At 41.1% G+C, this 16,447-nt stretch overlaps 1 long non-coding RNA gene across 1 annotated transcript; it reads right to left on the reverse strand.

Annotated features, from left to right (window-relative positions):
• Positions 1-223: 223 nt before the first annotated feature.
• LOC114597681 (uncharacterized) lies at positions 224-15,496 on the reverse strand. Its single transcript, XR_003706875.2, has 3 exons — positions 15,362-15,496; positions 13,142-13,234; positions 224-3,772 (listed from the first exon to the last, which is right to left on the reverse strand). It is a non-coding gene; the product is annotated as an uncharacterized LOC114597681 (long non-coding RNA).
• Positions 15,497-16,447: the final 951 nt, after the last annotated feature.

Consider the following 16,447-nt stretch of genomic DNA (forward strand, 5'->3'; position numbering starts at 1 on the left):
AGCCCGGAATTAGCCAATCACACGGGGCCTATTGTGTAAATAATGTATATATAGCTAGATGTTTTGGGGAAAGTTTCATTCATTGCTACTACGAGCTGAATAAAGAGCATGAATTTCACACTCTACTCTGAGTATATTTCATGATGGCAACAACCTCCAAAGAAATTGGAGAACAAGGAAGGGCAGATGCTTTCCTGAGGCCCTCTCCCCCATCACTACAGAGGGTAGGCCTTTTCCCATCTCACCTGACTAAATACCATGTCATTTTGGGGAGGAGAAAAATAGGCCAGGGGTGTTGTTTTGTGTGTGAGATTGTATCTCCTCTCAGCTTCATCCCAGAGTGACTTTACCATGGTTTAGGCAGGAGGCATCCCTAGAAACCTAATGGAGAAACAAGATGTATTTGAGTGTTAATGCTGTGAGCCCTTCCATCCTATGTTCAGGTTGTATATATGTGTAAAATAAAGATATATATCCTGAAGATATCACTATCTCCAGCGACTTTCATTTCAAGAAAACGGAACCCTGGGTAAGAGCTGGGAACTCTGGAGTCTCTCGCCATTTGAAGCCAGGGTTGCATACAATAGAGCCATAACAAATTGTTTTATTTGCTGTTTGTTTAAAAAGCATTTAAGAGGTTTACACTTGAACTGAGAGATTTCCCTTATAAATTGTCGGTGAAATGTATCTCTGCCAGTGAAATAGATACCATTGACTGAATGTAGTCATCCTACAGCAGCAAGGTGAGAAGATGGGGAAGCCCACTTGCACAAGAATGAATGTTGTTTTTACCTGATGGAGCAGCATGCCCATATTGTAGCACAAAAAGATTAATCTAGAGAGAGTATTCCAAGAGAAACAGTTCACTGCAAATGGATTAATACATTCTTTAGAACCATCATCCTACAGAAAAGGGAGAGAAGGGCTCTTCCATTGGTTCTTCTCAAAGACTAGCTATCTGGCTCTTCCTTTACCATTGGCAAACAGCAGCCATTCCACAATAAAAACTGGTGTTTGAGTTTGTTGCCCCTCCCCACTTGCCTGAGAGCTGAGTGTCTTGGTTTTTATTTATCTGTAAGCTATTCTGGGGGACACGGGTGGTGCTGTGGGTTAAACCACAGAGCCTAGGACTTGCCGATCAGAAGGTCGGTGGTTTGAATCCCCGTGATGGGGTGTGTTGCTCGGTCCCTGCTCCTGCCAACCTAGCAGTTCGAAAGCACATCAAAGTGCAAGTAGATAAATAGGTACCGCTCCGGTGGGAAGGTAAACGGCGTTTCCGTGTGCTGCTCTGGTTCACCAGAAGTGGCTTAGTCATGCTGGCCAAATGACCCGGAAGCTGTACGCCAGCTCCCTCGGCCAATAAAGCGAGAGCAGCACCACAACCCCAGAGTTGGCCACGACTGGACCTAACGGTCAGGGGCCCCTTTACCTTTAAGCTATTCTGGGATCAATTTCAACTGACAGCAGAGTAAAAATGCCTCAAATAAATGCCCCAACTAGCAGAACACTGCTAGATACTGATACTGGCATGTATCTTGTGAAATTTTAGCTGTGTCCTACTGGCTTCTGGCCAGGGTAGGGGATGGTGGTGGAATGAATGTATGAATTACTTTCACTGAGATCTGTAGCAGGACCAGTGAATGAACTGAGTTAGGATGTAGCATCACTGTGTTTACCCCTCTCACTTCCCCCAGCACATTCATTCCCACCCTTTATATACCCCCTTTTGCCTTCTACACTGGTATACCTTGTGCTGGCTTAATTTAAACTAGCAGCTGGCATAAGTAGATGCACTGAGGTGAATAATTTATAGTGGTTTAAAGCCAGTTTGACTTGTGGGTGGGGTGTGAGTGATAGACCAGCTGGGAGAGGTTAGGATGTGATGTACCTGGGGTTTGGGATTGCACTCTCACAATGTTGCCCTCTTCTGCAGCTTTTGTTATCTAAATACATTCGGTTACATTAATTTTCTTGCAATTTGAGAAACCAAAGGGCAACCACCTGGTATAAGTAGCAACAAACTTGTGTGTGTGCACAACAATTTACAATAATTTTATTTCCAGTGTGCTTTGGGCTAAGGAAAAATCACACACTCAAGACTGCAGTCCTAGGCACACTTACTTGAGAGTAAGTTCCACTGAACTGAGACTTGCTTTCTTAAAAACACTAACAGATTCCTCCAAAGTATAACAGTCTGACCCTTTGCCACTATACCTGAACTAAGATCCTGTGCACACTCAGCATGTCAACAACATAGTAACAGCAGAAACCAAAAGCAAACATACCTGTACCACAACAGGCACTTCACAACATCCCAATAACAATGCTATACTACCCCCCCACACACATTATCCATGACACAGCAATAGTCAACTACTCAGAAAGAGATTGCTGTGACCCCCAACTCACTGCTGTGTGTAGGTACATCAATCTAAGTAAATTCATCCTGAATGCGATCCCCCTAGGCCCTCCTGAAATTGATCAGAGAGGGCTGCCTCATTCTACTCTAGGTGCTGGGCAGTACTTGACACAGTCAAGCACAAACTCCATTTCCTGGCATAAAGGGCAGATCCACCAACTGGGTGCTTTCTGATGTGGCTCTTCAAATGCCCATTTAAATTCCACAAGGAAGGTGGCATAATCATTAAGGAAGCAGGCAAGGCTCCAACACATATGGCAGGCAAAACAGGTTTCCATTTGGTCTGCCAGAAAATCCATCAGCTGGAAGGCAATTGGACCAAAAAGTTAAGAAACATTAATTGGGTTTTCAACAATTTTGTCTGGGCGGCTAATGAGACACTTTCCCCTAGGAGGTATTTGGGTTGGACTGGAGGTGGCAGCAGTATGGGCTGCCTGGAGCTGGCCTTGCAGGGCTGTATTCTCCACCATCGGTTGTGCAATTTATGCTTGCAGCACACCTAATTCTCTGCTGCCAGGGGGCTTCCTTCACACACAATTGGACTAAAAAAATGGTTCTGTAACAAGAACAATCTCAGTTTTACAGAGTTTCTGACTCGAGGTAAGAGTTTAGGTTTAGGCAGGGTGGGGCTAGACTTCAGGATTTAACAGCTCCCTGGACAGTTCTATGCAGGGTTATGGCTGGAGACTCCACTAGAGCAGAACTCAAATGTTTCAGTATCAGTCAACCTCAGACTGAACCTTAAATAAGAGCTGCAGCTTTGAGTAGTTAGCTCTGCCTTCTGTGAAAGAAACCTCCTAATTTAAAGGAGTCCAGCAATCGCATCCCATAATTCTTTTTGCGTCTTCTTAATTTCTGCAACTTCTCCCTTAACCCTTTCTTGCTCCTTCCTTATTTCCTTTACTTCCTGTTTTATTCGTTTCATTTCTTCTTCCAGGTTTTACGTTCTTTTTGTTATTTCCTTCATCTGTCCCCTCAATTCATTAACTGTCATGTCATATTTTTTATCTATCGATTCTAATCTCATCTCCAAATTCTTCTCACGTTGTTTAATACCTTTTTTAATTTCTGTAAACATTTTTAAAATGTCTCCCTTAAATTCAATATCTTGTTTTGATCCTCTTCTTTCCAAAGGTGTCCCACCTTCTCCTGTTTTCTTCGGTGTTTGAGACATTATTTTTCTTTTCGTGCCACTAAGTATCACCCACAAATTTAACTTAACACCCTTCTGCCTCTTGATTGGCCAATCCACTATATTAGCAATCTTTGGGACACCAAATTTTTTCAAAGTTAACCACTAAAAAATGAAAGGAGCTTTTTCTGCCTCTTGTTTGGCTAATCCATTGTAGTATCCTAATAAAATAGTCAAATGGAATAAACAAATAATAATGATAGTAGTAAAAAGAAGAGCAACAAAAAAATACAATCAGGGAGACAAAATCTAAAAACCACAATAAGGGACAGCAAAGAAATATAATAAATAAATAAATAAATTTCTTCCACCACTTGCCTGGCCAATCCAATCCTTTAATCAAAGTTCCAACAAAACCATATACACCAAATTTTAATCCATTATTCCTAAAAACAAATTCAGAAAAAAGTAAAAAGAAAACAGGAGAGAAAAAAAGGGGGGAAAGGAGAAAGAAAAAAGAGAAAAAAGGGAGAGAAATATATATATATATATATATATATATATATCACCAAAGCAGGAGAGCCATAAATCTCCCAAAGTAAAAACAAAGCTAATCTTTCCCAGGGAACACAGTCCGGCACCATAAAATAAAAAAAATCAAAGTCCTTCTACTCCAACATGAATTGAATGAATTGAGGTAAAGAGAATCAAATTTGAGATTGAGATCCGTGCCTGAAGTACAAGGGGAGAATATTCTGGAGAGGCTAACATTGGAGATTGCACAATAGTTAAGTATGGAAGTGGGAGATGTCAGAAAGACAATTCAGAATGCTTTTAGCAAATAAATTTCCAGGAGATTGTTTGATTATATTTAATTTCCAGGAGATTGTTTGATTATATTTAAAGATAGAGAAATGAAGAATTTGATTTTACAGAAAAACAGAGAAAAAAGGCTGAGCTTTTATAATCATTTTTAAGGACGTCCCACTTTGTTTATTGGAAAAACGTGACCATTACAAACCATTGAGACAGGCATTACGGAAAAAATTGAATTGAATTTATGTGGGAATTTCCAGAAGGTATCTCCTTTCACTATAAAGGGGAAAAGTTTAAGTTTACAAGAGCTGATGAAGCACATAAATTTTTGAGAAGATACAAAGAGTTGGGAAAAGGGGAGGAAACAATTGTGGTAGGAGCAGCAGGACCGGCAGGATTGGAAGAAGAAGAAATAGATAGTAAAGAAGAAGAAGAAGAAGAAGAAGAAGAAGAAGAAGAAGAAGAAGAAGAAGAAAGACAAGTTTAAGACTTTTACATTCTTATTGGTAAAGGGAACACAAAATGGCACTGAAATTATGGACATGGAATGTTAATGGAATGAATGATAAAAAGAAAAGACATAAAATCGGACATTTCCTTAAAAAAAGGAATTTGGACTTTATTTGTTTACAAGAAACTCATGTGGCGAGAAAACATAGAAGAATATTGATTAATAAAAAATTGGGAAATGATTTTGTTTCATCAGACAGAAGCAGGAAAAGAGTGGTTTTGTATATAAAAAATAAATTTGAGGCTCGGCAAATATTTAAAGATGAAGGAGGTAGGATAATTGCGGTACAAGTCACATGGCAAGGCAAAAAATTGATAATAGTCAGGGTGTATGCACCAAATGGAAGTAAAACTGAATTTTATAAAGATTTAGAAGAAAAATTATTTGAATTTGTGGATCAGAAAATCATAACAATGGGTGACATGAATGGAGTGGTTTCGATGGAAATGGATAGGTTGAGATCAAGAGGAAAATTGAAAGAAGGAAAACTACCTAAGACTTTTTTTTCAATGATTGAGAACTGTAATTTGATAGATGTTTGGAGATTAAGACACCCATTAGAAAAACAATTTACTTATTTCTCAGAACCAAATCAATCAATGTCAATAATAGACTATATTTGGATATCCAGTGAGTTAACACCAAGAGTGACAAAAATAGAAATACAACCAATAAGGCAATAAAATGTGAAATAAAAGAAATGGAGGAAAAAACTTTTTGATGGAGACTAAATGAGAACTTACTGGATGATCAAAAAATAAATGAGAAAGCGCAGAAGACTCTGATGGATTATTTTGTGAATAATAGTAATAAAGGAACAAAAACGAGTGTGGTATGGGATGCTAGCAAAGCAGTAATGCGAGGCTTCTTTATACAGCAGAACAGTATTAGAAATAAATTCAGAGAAAAAGGCAAGAAAAATACTAAAACAAATAATGGAAAATGAGAAGAAATTAGTTAAAACCCCAAATAATGTGAAAATAAATCAGAATATTAAAATCTTGCAAAGTCAATTTGCAATTATAATAAACCGAGAAGTAGAATGGAATATTAAAAGAATGAGACAGAAGAACTTTGAATATGCTAACAAATCTGGAAAGTGGCTGGCATGGCAGATCAAAAAGAGAAAGGAACAGAATACAATTAATAAGATTGTAGTGGAAGGAAAGGAAGTAGATAACCCGAAAGAAATTAGAAAAGGATTCGTAAATTTCTATAGACATTTATATAAAAGAGCTGGAGAGAATGACGTAAAGAAAATAGAAGATTTCTTGTGACAGAAAGGGATGCAAAAAATTCCAACATAAAAGACAGACAGACTGAATGACCTAATTGAAACAGAATAAATTAAAGCTGCTATAAAAGAACTAAAAAGTGGAAAGGCACCAGGACCGGATGGATTCACAGCAACATATTATAAAGAAATGAAATATGCCCTACTTGTACTGTTGAAAGAAGTGATGAACAATATATTAAGAAAAGGAGAATTACCAGAAACATGGAAAGAAGCATATATTACATTAATACCAAAACAATATTTGGATTTAACACAAGTAAAGAACTATGGGCCGATTTCGCTGTTAAATAATGATTACAAACTATTTGCAAGCATACTGGCAAATAGATTGAAAAAGATATTGAATGAGATAATTCATAAGGACCAAGCAGGCTTTTTACCTGGCAGACAGATGAAAGACAACATAAGAAATATAGTTAATATAATTGAATATATGACTGCCAGAAATGAAAAGCAAGTGGTGTTAATTTTTGTGAATGCGGAAAAGGCCTCTGATAATATATCTTGGCAGTTCATGTTAAAGAATTTGGAATTAATGGACACTGGACAATTCTTCTTACAAGGATTAAAAGCTATATATTCAGAACAGAGAGCAAAACTGATTGTAAAGTATCGATATTACGAAAGGTACAAGACAAGGATATCCATTATCACCATTATTATTCATATCGGTACTGGAAGTCTTTCTACGGACAATAAGGAGAAATGAAATAAAAGGAATTTCAGTTGTTCGGAATGAGTATAAAGTGAAAGCCTTTGCCGATGACTTGGTACTAACAATAGAAGATCCAGTTGCAAGTGTTAAAGGAATATTAGAGCAGATAGAACATTTTGGGCAAGTGGCAGGTTTTAAATTGAACAAAAAGAAAACCAAAATGATAGTTAAAAATATGAAACAGGACTCGGTGGAAGTACTGCAACAACAAATTGGCATAGAAGCAGTAAAAAAGTTAAATATTTAGTTATTTGGTTAACGCCTAAAAATATCGATCTTTTTCAAAATAATTATACACCGGTGTGGAATGGAATTAAGAGACTTGGAAATATGGGAAAGGATGAAATTGTCATTTTGGGGAAGGATTTCTTCTATCAAAATGAATGTGCTACCAAAGATGTTATTTTTATTTCAGTCAATTCCAATAATCAAGGGGGCAACAATTTTTAAAGAGTGGCAAAAAGCAATTTCAAGATATATCTGGCAGGGAAAGAAGCCGAGAATACAATATAAGTTGTTAATAGATGTTAAAGAAAGAGAAGGCATTTGAAATTGTATTATGAAGCATCTTGTCTCTGTTGGTTAAAGGAATGGATGTTATTAGAAAATACAGAATTGTTAGATCTGGAAGGTTATGATAATAGATTTGGTTGGCACATATATTTATGGTATAACAAAACAAAAGTCCATAAAGGATTTGGAAACCACATATTTTGAAGATCTCTAATAGAAATATGGGATAGGTATCAAAACCTACTGGAACGTAAAACGCTGCATTGGTTATCTCCATTAGAAGCAATGAGTGTGAAGAGGATCAATATGGGTGGGAATTGGATAACTTATGGGGAATTAATACAAAAAGATGGGAGTAAGTGGAAGATGAAGCCATATGAAGAAGTTAAAGAATATGTGAATGATTGGCTCCACTACCGCCAGGTCAATGAAATGTTTAAACAGGATTTTAAAGAAAAAGGATTTGATGATAATAAATCAAATTTTGAAGTAGATATATTAAGTAATAAATATAAAATTTTGTCCAAAATGTATAAATTGCTGCTTGAATGGCACTTGAAGGATGAGGTTTGTTGTTGTTTAGTCGTTTAGTCGTGTCCGACTCTTCGTGACCCCATGGACCAGAGCACACCAGGCACTTCTGTCTTCCACTGCCTCCCGCAGTTTATGAGGAGGTAAAGTTGGTAATGGGGGACGCGGGTGGCGCTGTGGGTTAAAGCCTCAGCGCCTAGGACTTGCCGATTGAAAGGTCGGCGGTTCGAATCCCCGCGGCGGGGTGCGCTCCCGTCGCTCGGTCCCAGCGCCTGCCAACCTAGCAGTTCGAAAGCACCCTCGGGTGCAAGTAGATAAATAGGGACCGCTTACTAGCGGGAAGGTAAACGGCATTCCGTGTGCTGCGCTGGCTCGCCAGATGCAGCTTGTCACGCTGGCCACGTGACCCGGAAGTGTCTCCGGACAGCGCTGGCCCCTGGCCTCTTGAGTGAGATGGGCGCACAACCCTAGAGTCTGTCAAGACTGGCCCGTACGGGCAGGGGTACCTTTACCTTACCTTAAAGTTGGTAATAATTCATTGGGCCAAAGATATTGGGTATAATATACAGTTGAATGATTGGGAAAAACTATGGAATGAAGGTTTAAATGTGATGAAAATGATGTATAGATGGTTTATTACACCCGTTAAATTAGCTAAAATGTATAAAGTTAGCAATAAATGTTGGAAATGCAAAGAAAAAGAGGGAACATTTTATCATATGTGGTGGGAATGTAAAAAGGTGAAAAACTTCTGGGAGATGATATATAATGAGATGAAAAAAATGTTGAAATATACATTTATTAAGAAACCAGAAGCATTTTTACTTGGCATTGTAGGAGATGATATAAACAGAAAGAATTGTAAGTTGTTTTTATATGCAATGATGGCAGCAAGAATATTATTGACACAAAAATGGAAGCAAGAAGAATTACCGACAAAAGAAGAATGGAGGATGAAATTGATGGACTATGCAGAATTGGATAAACTAACCAGAAGAATTCGAAACCTGCGGGACCAGAGATTCACAGAAGACTGGTGTAAATTTATGGACTATTTGAAAAGTAATTGTGATGACCAGATTACGTTTGTAGGTTTGCAAGAAGTTTTCTGAGGTAAATTATTTGAATTATTGCAAAAATGGGTGGATTGTGAGTTAAGATAATTAAAGGTAATAGGAATTAAAAAATGCAGAAGAAATGATAAAAATGGTGGATCATCAGAGGTGCTGATAGAAGTCCAAAAAGATTGTATAAGATGTGAAGTTTTGTGGATTGTATAATAATTGGCATGTTGAAATATATGTGTGTGTGTGATATATATATATATATATATATATATATATATATATATATATATATATGCTTTCGTAGATTTTCACGGGTATAGGTATGCAGGTTTTGGTGTCCTCGGGTGTCTTCCCGTGTAAAAGTTGGGGTGTCTAGGCGACGTTTCGACGAGGTCTCACTCGTCATCTTCAGGCTGGTGCTTTCGGCTTCTTGTTACTGGAACAGAGCAGGATCTCAGTGTTTGGGTTCCTATAAATACTGTTGAGGGGTGTGGTGTATAGCCTCCAATGTTCTGGGCCGAGAGGAAGTTCCCAGGCTAGTGTGCCTTTTCTTCTTTTGTTCCTTAGTTGCTTGAGGGATATCTTGAGACTCTCATCTCCAGAACCAAACGCCTGGCTGACAAAGACCACTTGACAACTGAGTTACAGAATCTCTCAAATGTGTTAATTGCCAATGGATACCAGCAAAACAGGGTTACGAAGCTAATCCAAAAAGAAACACCCCCCAAAAACCAAGACACAGAAGAAAACAATGGCATGGCCCTCCTTCCTTATATCAAGGGCACTACAGATAAAATTAGCAAAATCCTCCATAAACACAATATCAAAACAGCCTTTTGCGCCAACCAAAAGATAGCCAATATCCTCAGAAACCCCAAGGATAAAATCCAGTTGGAAAACCAAGGGGTCTATGAAATACCCTGCAAAGTCTGCCCAGCCACGTACATTGGACAAACAAACAGACGAATAAATGCACGTATCGCAGAACACAAGAATGCCGTCAAAAAAGAAGAAAAAACTTCCTCTCTTTTCCAACACATGAAAGAAACAGGACACGAAATTAATTTTGCAGATTCCAAATTGCTCTCTAACATGGAACATCACCACAAGAGAATAATCATGGAAGCCATCGAGATAGAGAAACACCCTCACAACATGAACAAGCGTGACGACACATCCCGCTTGCCAGACATCTGGAAATTAGCCCTCCCCACAAAAACTGACACCAGATCCAGAGGCACACAGAACGCCATCACCAATCAACCACACCAGACCCAAACCCAGACCCTCTCCACAGATAAATTACAGACACCATCCAGTAGCCAAACCATGATGGCACCTCCGGATGCTGCACCCCCCTGCAATCCCTACACAGATCTGGCTGGCACAGGCCACAAAACCACAGCTCGCCCCTATACACGAAGCCAAGCCAGAGCACAACTACAGCCATCTTCTCAGAAAAACTCTTCACAAAGTTCAAGAGGTCAAGACACAAAGGCTTTAGCAACTAATCCACACCTAATGACCCACCTAAGTGGTACTCAGGATATCACTCAAGAAATCACTCAAGATATCCCTCAAGCAACTAAGGAACAAAAGAAGAAAAGGCACACTAGCCTGGGAACTTCCTCTCGGCCCAGAACATTGGAGGCTATACACCACACCCCTCAACAGTATTTATAGGAACTCAAACACTGAGATCCTGCTCTGTTCCAGTAACAAGAAGCCGAAAGCACCAGCCTGAAGATGACGAGTGAGACCTCGTCGAAACGTCGCCTAGACACCCCAACTTTTACACGGGAAGACACCCGAGGACACCAAAACCTGCATATATATATATATATATATATATATATATATATATATATATATATAATTTAAAGGGGTCCAGTCTGCTTTAGCAGTTGTCACCTCTGGTGGAAAGGGGAGACCGTGCTTCTACTAGGCTTCCAAGCTGGAGTTCTTCAAGTCAGAGGAGGAAACATCATCATCATTGTCTATTCTACTTTATATGTTTAAGAAAAAATCTCAGTGGTTTGCAACACATAAAAACACCAACTGAAAGAATCCAGAATAAGACTTCCTGTTTGCAGCAAACCCCGAGCTCTGGCACCCAGGAGGGGTCCCAGACAGAGATTAATGGGGGGTAAGGAGCATGTCTCCCCTAACCTTTTGAGGGTATTGAAAGGGCAAGACCCATGGTCATCCGTTAATGCCTTTTCTTTGTTTGTGAGCGGGGATGGAAATCCCTGTCTCCCAGACAAAAAGGTAAGGGCACTGAGCTCATTGGCTCCATCCAAGGACAGCCCAAGCAAGCTACTGTGGTAAGCTGTGGAACACCTTTGAATTTGGACAAGAGGCACCCCGCTGAAAAGATCCTGATTTATGCTGGAGGAGAAAATCATCTGTTTGGAAAGGTTTGGAAAGAATGAAATAAGCGAATTTTTGCTTTGCTTGAACGGTGGAAGGAGCAGAGGGGAGGCAATATTTTAAGTCATATTTTTTTAATCTAAAGCAATGGAATGCAAAGTTTTCAAGACGAGTGGACTTTAAATAAACCTCTTCGTAATTAATTTATTTTATAACTAAGGACTTTGCCTGAAAGAAGATGGAGAGTAACAACCTTGAGGGACGTTTGAGGGATTTTGACCACTCCTTGGAACTTCATATTGTGAAATGAAAATAGTAAAGAAGAAAAGATGGGTAACAACTGGATAGACTGTTTGTTAAGCACTCAGAAAAGAATAAACTGGAGTTGGATGTAATGGAACTGAGGGTCGGCAGGATGGACTGCAGGAAGATTTATTAGTTTAGGGGGGAGGATGGAGAGATCTGGATTTTGTTGAGATTACATCAGCCCCCCGCCCCAAGCTGGAAAAAAGAACAGTGAAAGGGACAGGATGGACCACAGTGTATACCATCTTGATGGCTTCTGAGACTTTCAGACAGAAGAGAGATGGATTGTGATTGTTTATTAAGATGGTTGTATGTAAAATTGAGGATTAAATTTGGCGAAATGTGAAGGGGTTTCATTTTCACCCTTTGCATGCCACACCCGTGCAGCTGAGTTGATTACTGGGGACAAATGTCAGGCAGCAATGTTCAGGGCCATGTTAGGGAGGAATGTGTGTATGTTGTCTGGGAGGAAGCAATATCGGTTTTTCTCAAACAAAGTGTTACTCAAGAGGTATCAGAAGAAAATGTTTGAAAATTGATGAACGACTATTATAGATAGATGGAAGATTTACTCTACTCAACTATTTTGAGGACAGGTTATGACAATGTATAAAAGCTATAGCAGAAATTGGTAATTGAACAGGTGATGTGTAGGGAGAAGGGATGAATGCATTTTGAAATAATAGTTATTTTGTTGAGAGCAGCAAAGGAGGGTGGAAAATAGAGGGGACATGGGGGGGTTAGTTTTTAAATTTGTATTGAATTTATATTAATTTGGTGACAATTTGTTTAAAATTATGGAAAATAAACAATTGGCAAAAAATCCCAAAAACAATCCAGAGTAAAACATAACTGAAGAAAGTCAAATATAATGATTACAGTCAAAATAAAACATTACAAAGGAGGCCCATTACAGACTGCACACTTAAACGTGTTAGCCACCTAGAGTGGCTGGGGAAACCCCACCAGATGGGCAGGGTATAAATATTTATTATTTATTATTATTATTAATTATTATTATTATTATTATTATTATTATTATTATTAATTATTATTATTAATGTGGCAAACTTGACCAAAATATCTGAAACATTTCAAAAGATAACATTACTAAAGCAAGTTCAAATATGAAATGAACATTCAAACAGGCATAATTAACAAGAGAATAAAGTATTATCATAAGCATATAGTATTGCTGCTGCTGCTGCTGTTGCTGCCAGTACTGCTAATGGTTGTCCAGGGTGGGCAATGGCTGTGAAAACTGAGGCTCTATGATCTGGGCCTGCAGAAAAATACAGCCAAGATGACCTCCTCAGACTGGAAGTTACTCAGTGGGCTAGTTTTGCATACATGCTTCTGCCTTAATATGAACATCTAGGGTTGGCCCTGAGGGAAATTCCATCTCCTCCAAATCCCCCGTTTTATATTCCAACGACAAGGAAACCAAGCCAGCGCATGACATACCATATCTGACATCATCCTTACAGGTTCAGGCTATTCATCCTTGATTAGATGTTCCTCCTTTCTGTTCTGCCAAGGGTAGGGTTCTTTCTGGATCTGGAGCCAATAAGCACACCAGTGGATAAAGAATAAGTAATGCTTTATTTGCATAAGGTTAACAAATAGCAGCAGGCATACAAAACACAAATTATAGCATACCAGACAGAAGTCACACACAATCTCCCCTTCAGCTGCCCAGAGCTCCAGGTAAAGCAGCAAGAGAGACCCCGGCTGACAGCATCTGATACCTCTATCTATGAAGAAGCTCCCTGAGTCCCTTCAGCCTACAGCTTTTATAGCCAACTTTGATTTGATTGATTGCACCTGGTTAGCAGGCATCACTCATGATCAGCCCGGGACACTGGGCGTGACTAATGCGGAGTAGCTGAGTGTCTCCAACCCAATTCACTGCAACTGGGTATCCTCCCCACTAGCCAATCAGCACTTAGAACACAGTGGACCCAGGAAACTCCTGACACAGGTGTGTGAAAAACAAATTATACTGTCATGAATTGGCAAATCTTAAAATGGGGATGTAAAAGGGAAAGAGACATGTCATCTAACTCCTCAAAATTACAATGGTCTTCCGCGTTTCTCCTAGACTTTCATCCCCTATATATGTTGGGTTTTTTTTGCCTCAGCTCATCAGAGAACTCCCTGTAGGCCTATACAGTCACATAGGCTTCATTAGATGTCTCCAATTTTCCCTTCCATTAGAATACTTCTTGAACATGCCTTCAAAGTTTGTCATCCCTCTTCAGAATTTATAGTCATTGCTCCTATCCAACTTTTTTGATATAGATTTTTGATATTGAGCTTTTTGATACTGATTCTCCGAGAGTCTAGTGTATATATCTGACTATGCTCAGTTCTTACATCCCTTGCTATCATATATTCCGATATGATATGCTCACATTTCCCCAAGCTTCTCACCATTTTCACTTCATAACCAGGACAGGCAAGGAGGCAAGGATCAAATGGAGCAGCAGGATAGGGCTGTTACTCTGTCAGACAAGCTGCATATACTGAGCAACACAGGTTAGAGCACAAGTTATATGTAGCCAGCGAAACTTCTAAGTCCACCAAGTACAGTGGTACCTCGGGTTACAGACGCTTCAGGTTACATACGCTTCAGGTTACAGACTCCGCTAACCCAGAAATAGTGCTTCAGGTTAAGAACTTTGCTTCAGGATGAGAACAGAAATCATGCTCCGGCGGCGCGGCAGCAGGGGGAGGCCCCATTAGCTAAAGTGGTGCTTCAGGTTAAGAACAGTTTCAGGTTAAGTACGGACCTCCGGAACGAATTAAGTACTTAACCCGAGGTACCACTGTAATAGGTCAGAAGCAGTTGTGTGCAGATCTGATATATCATCTCAGGAGTTATATTGCCTTCCTGGAATATGTGTTCAAGATATGATGGAGAGGTTGATTAAACTCATAAAACGCACTGACTGAAATCTATTGCCAATCCATTTGTGAGCCAATGCTACAATCAGAAGAAATCTTGAACAGATCTCCAAGGGCTCTGAGGTTCTGGGTAGGAAGGTAAAGGATTTGGGGGCACAAGTTGTGTTTTATCACTGCTTCTTGAGGAAGACTGCCAAAGAACTTTTAAGGGAGGTCTGGGTACACCATCCACATTCCCAGCCAGTTACTTTTCTCCACTCAATGAGCAGTACAATGGATACTGAGGGGAGATAAAAAGCTGGCTGACAGTTTTGGAAATGTACAGTCCTCCTATTGAATCTATTTATTATATTAATATGCCACCCTTCAAAATGGATTCCAGGGCGGTTCATAACACTTTAAAATCTTCTGCCTTCACATAGCATTCCGTTCATCTATGGCAATCTGGTTCTACTGCATCTATGGGAATATTCTGCAGGTGGGTGATGACTATGGTAGACAGGATTGTGCCCAAAAGTGATTATTCTAAAACTAAAAATAATTCAAGCTGACAGTTGGCCTGATTTTTTAAACTTTTATTCCCCCTCCTCCCATATTTCTGCTTTGCGTAACAAATTGAATAATTTAAGAGTTTGGGGAGATTCGAAGCTTGCCACGATTTTGTTTGGTTCTAATAAAGGTGTTGCCCAACTGTAAGTACACGTGTATATACTCTCGAGTGAAACAAGGTTTTTCAGTTACTTGCGAGTAAATCCCCTTAAACTCAGCGGAACGTACTTCTGAGTGAACGTGCACCGGGTCCTGTTGAAGGGCTGCAATTTTTTTGTGTTTTTACTTGGAGAGTATAGTACTGTCTTCATTAACTGTGCAAGTGTCGAGGTTGTTTTGGGTTCTTTAGAGAAGGCCAATCTGGTTATTCCGGCAGTGCTTTTCCTTACTAAAATAACGAGCCCGCCCAGGGAGGCCGCGTCTGCCTGCGAGTTTCGCAGCGGCGACGGGCCAACAACACTCTGTGGGCGCTCAGAGACTTCCCTCGCCGTCCTTCGCGCGTCCCAATCTGGGCGCCGAGATTCAAAACAGGAAGGAAGCTCCGCCAAGGCCTGGCGTAAGGAGCGTGCAGGGCCGCTGAGCGTTGTTTTGATAATGGTGAGAGGATGACGTTCCCGAACGCCGCGTCTCTCCGGGAGCAGCGCTACCGCTAACCGGCTTTAAGGAAGACACTGGGCCTTGGTCGGGCTCGCTCAGCGCCTCCCGAGCCCCGCCCAGCTCGCTTGGGAAAGACGGCTCGGGCGCCCGACGAGACGCGAAGGGGGTGGGTGTGCTGAGAGAGAGGGAAAGAGAGAGGGAATGGCCGCGCATGCGCAGTGGCGAACCCAGGCGGCCGCGGTGATGGCTACGCAGTGACGGTTGGATCTAACGGTTGCTATTGACGTTGGGGCTGGGGGGGTGCGGTGGATGGTTCTGACGCCGAGAACGGCCGGGAGTAGCGAAGCCGTTGGCCCCGCGGAGGAGGCCCTGGGAGCCGCGCGGTGATGCGGCGGCGCTGAAACTCCGGGAGGAGGCGCCTCCCCCCCCCCGCCCCTACCAGAGCCGGGCCCGGGCCGTCGCCCTGCGCGCTGGGTTCGCGGATCCTGCCTCGGCCCCTCCCCCGCATGCGGGGCCTCCCCTCCGCCTGAGGCGCCCCGGGAGGGCGAGCGAGCAAGGCCGGCATGGCCGGCCGCCTGGAGTAGCCGCCTGGGCCGCCGCCGCTCGGCGCGAAGAGGAGCTGCGGCGGGGGAGGTGGCGGAGGAGGAGCAGCAGGCCCCGGCTCCGGCCCTGGCTGTGAGGGCGCTTCGATGCGGGGCTAGGAGCGCAGCCGCCCCT

Source organism: Podarcis muralis, chromosome 6, assembly GCF_964188315.1.
Source record: "Podarcis muralis chromosome 6, rPodMur119.hap1.1, whole genome shotgun sequence".
NCBI classification, from domain to species: Eukaryota; Metazoa; Chordata; class Lepidosauria; order Squamata; family Lacertidae; genus Podarcis; species Podarcis muralis.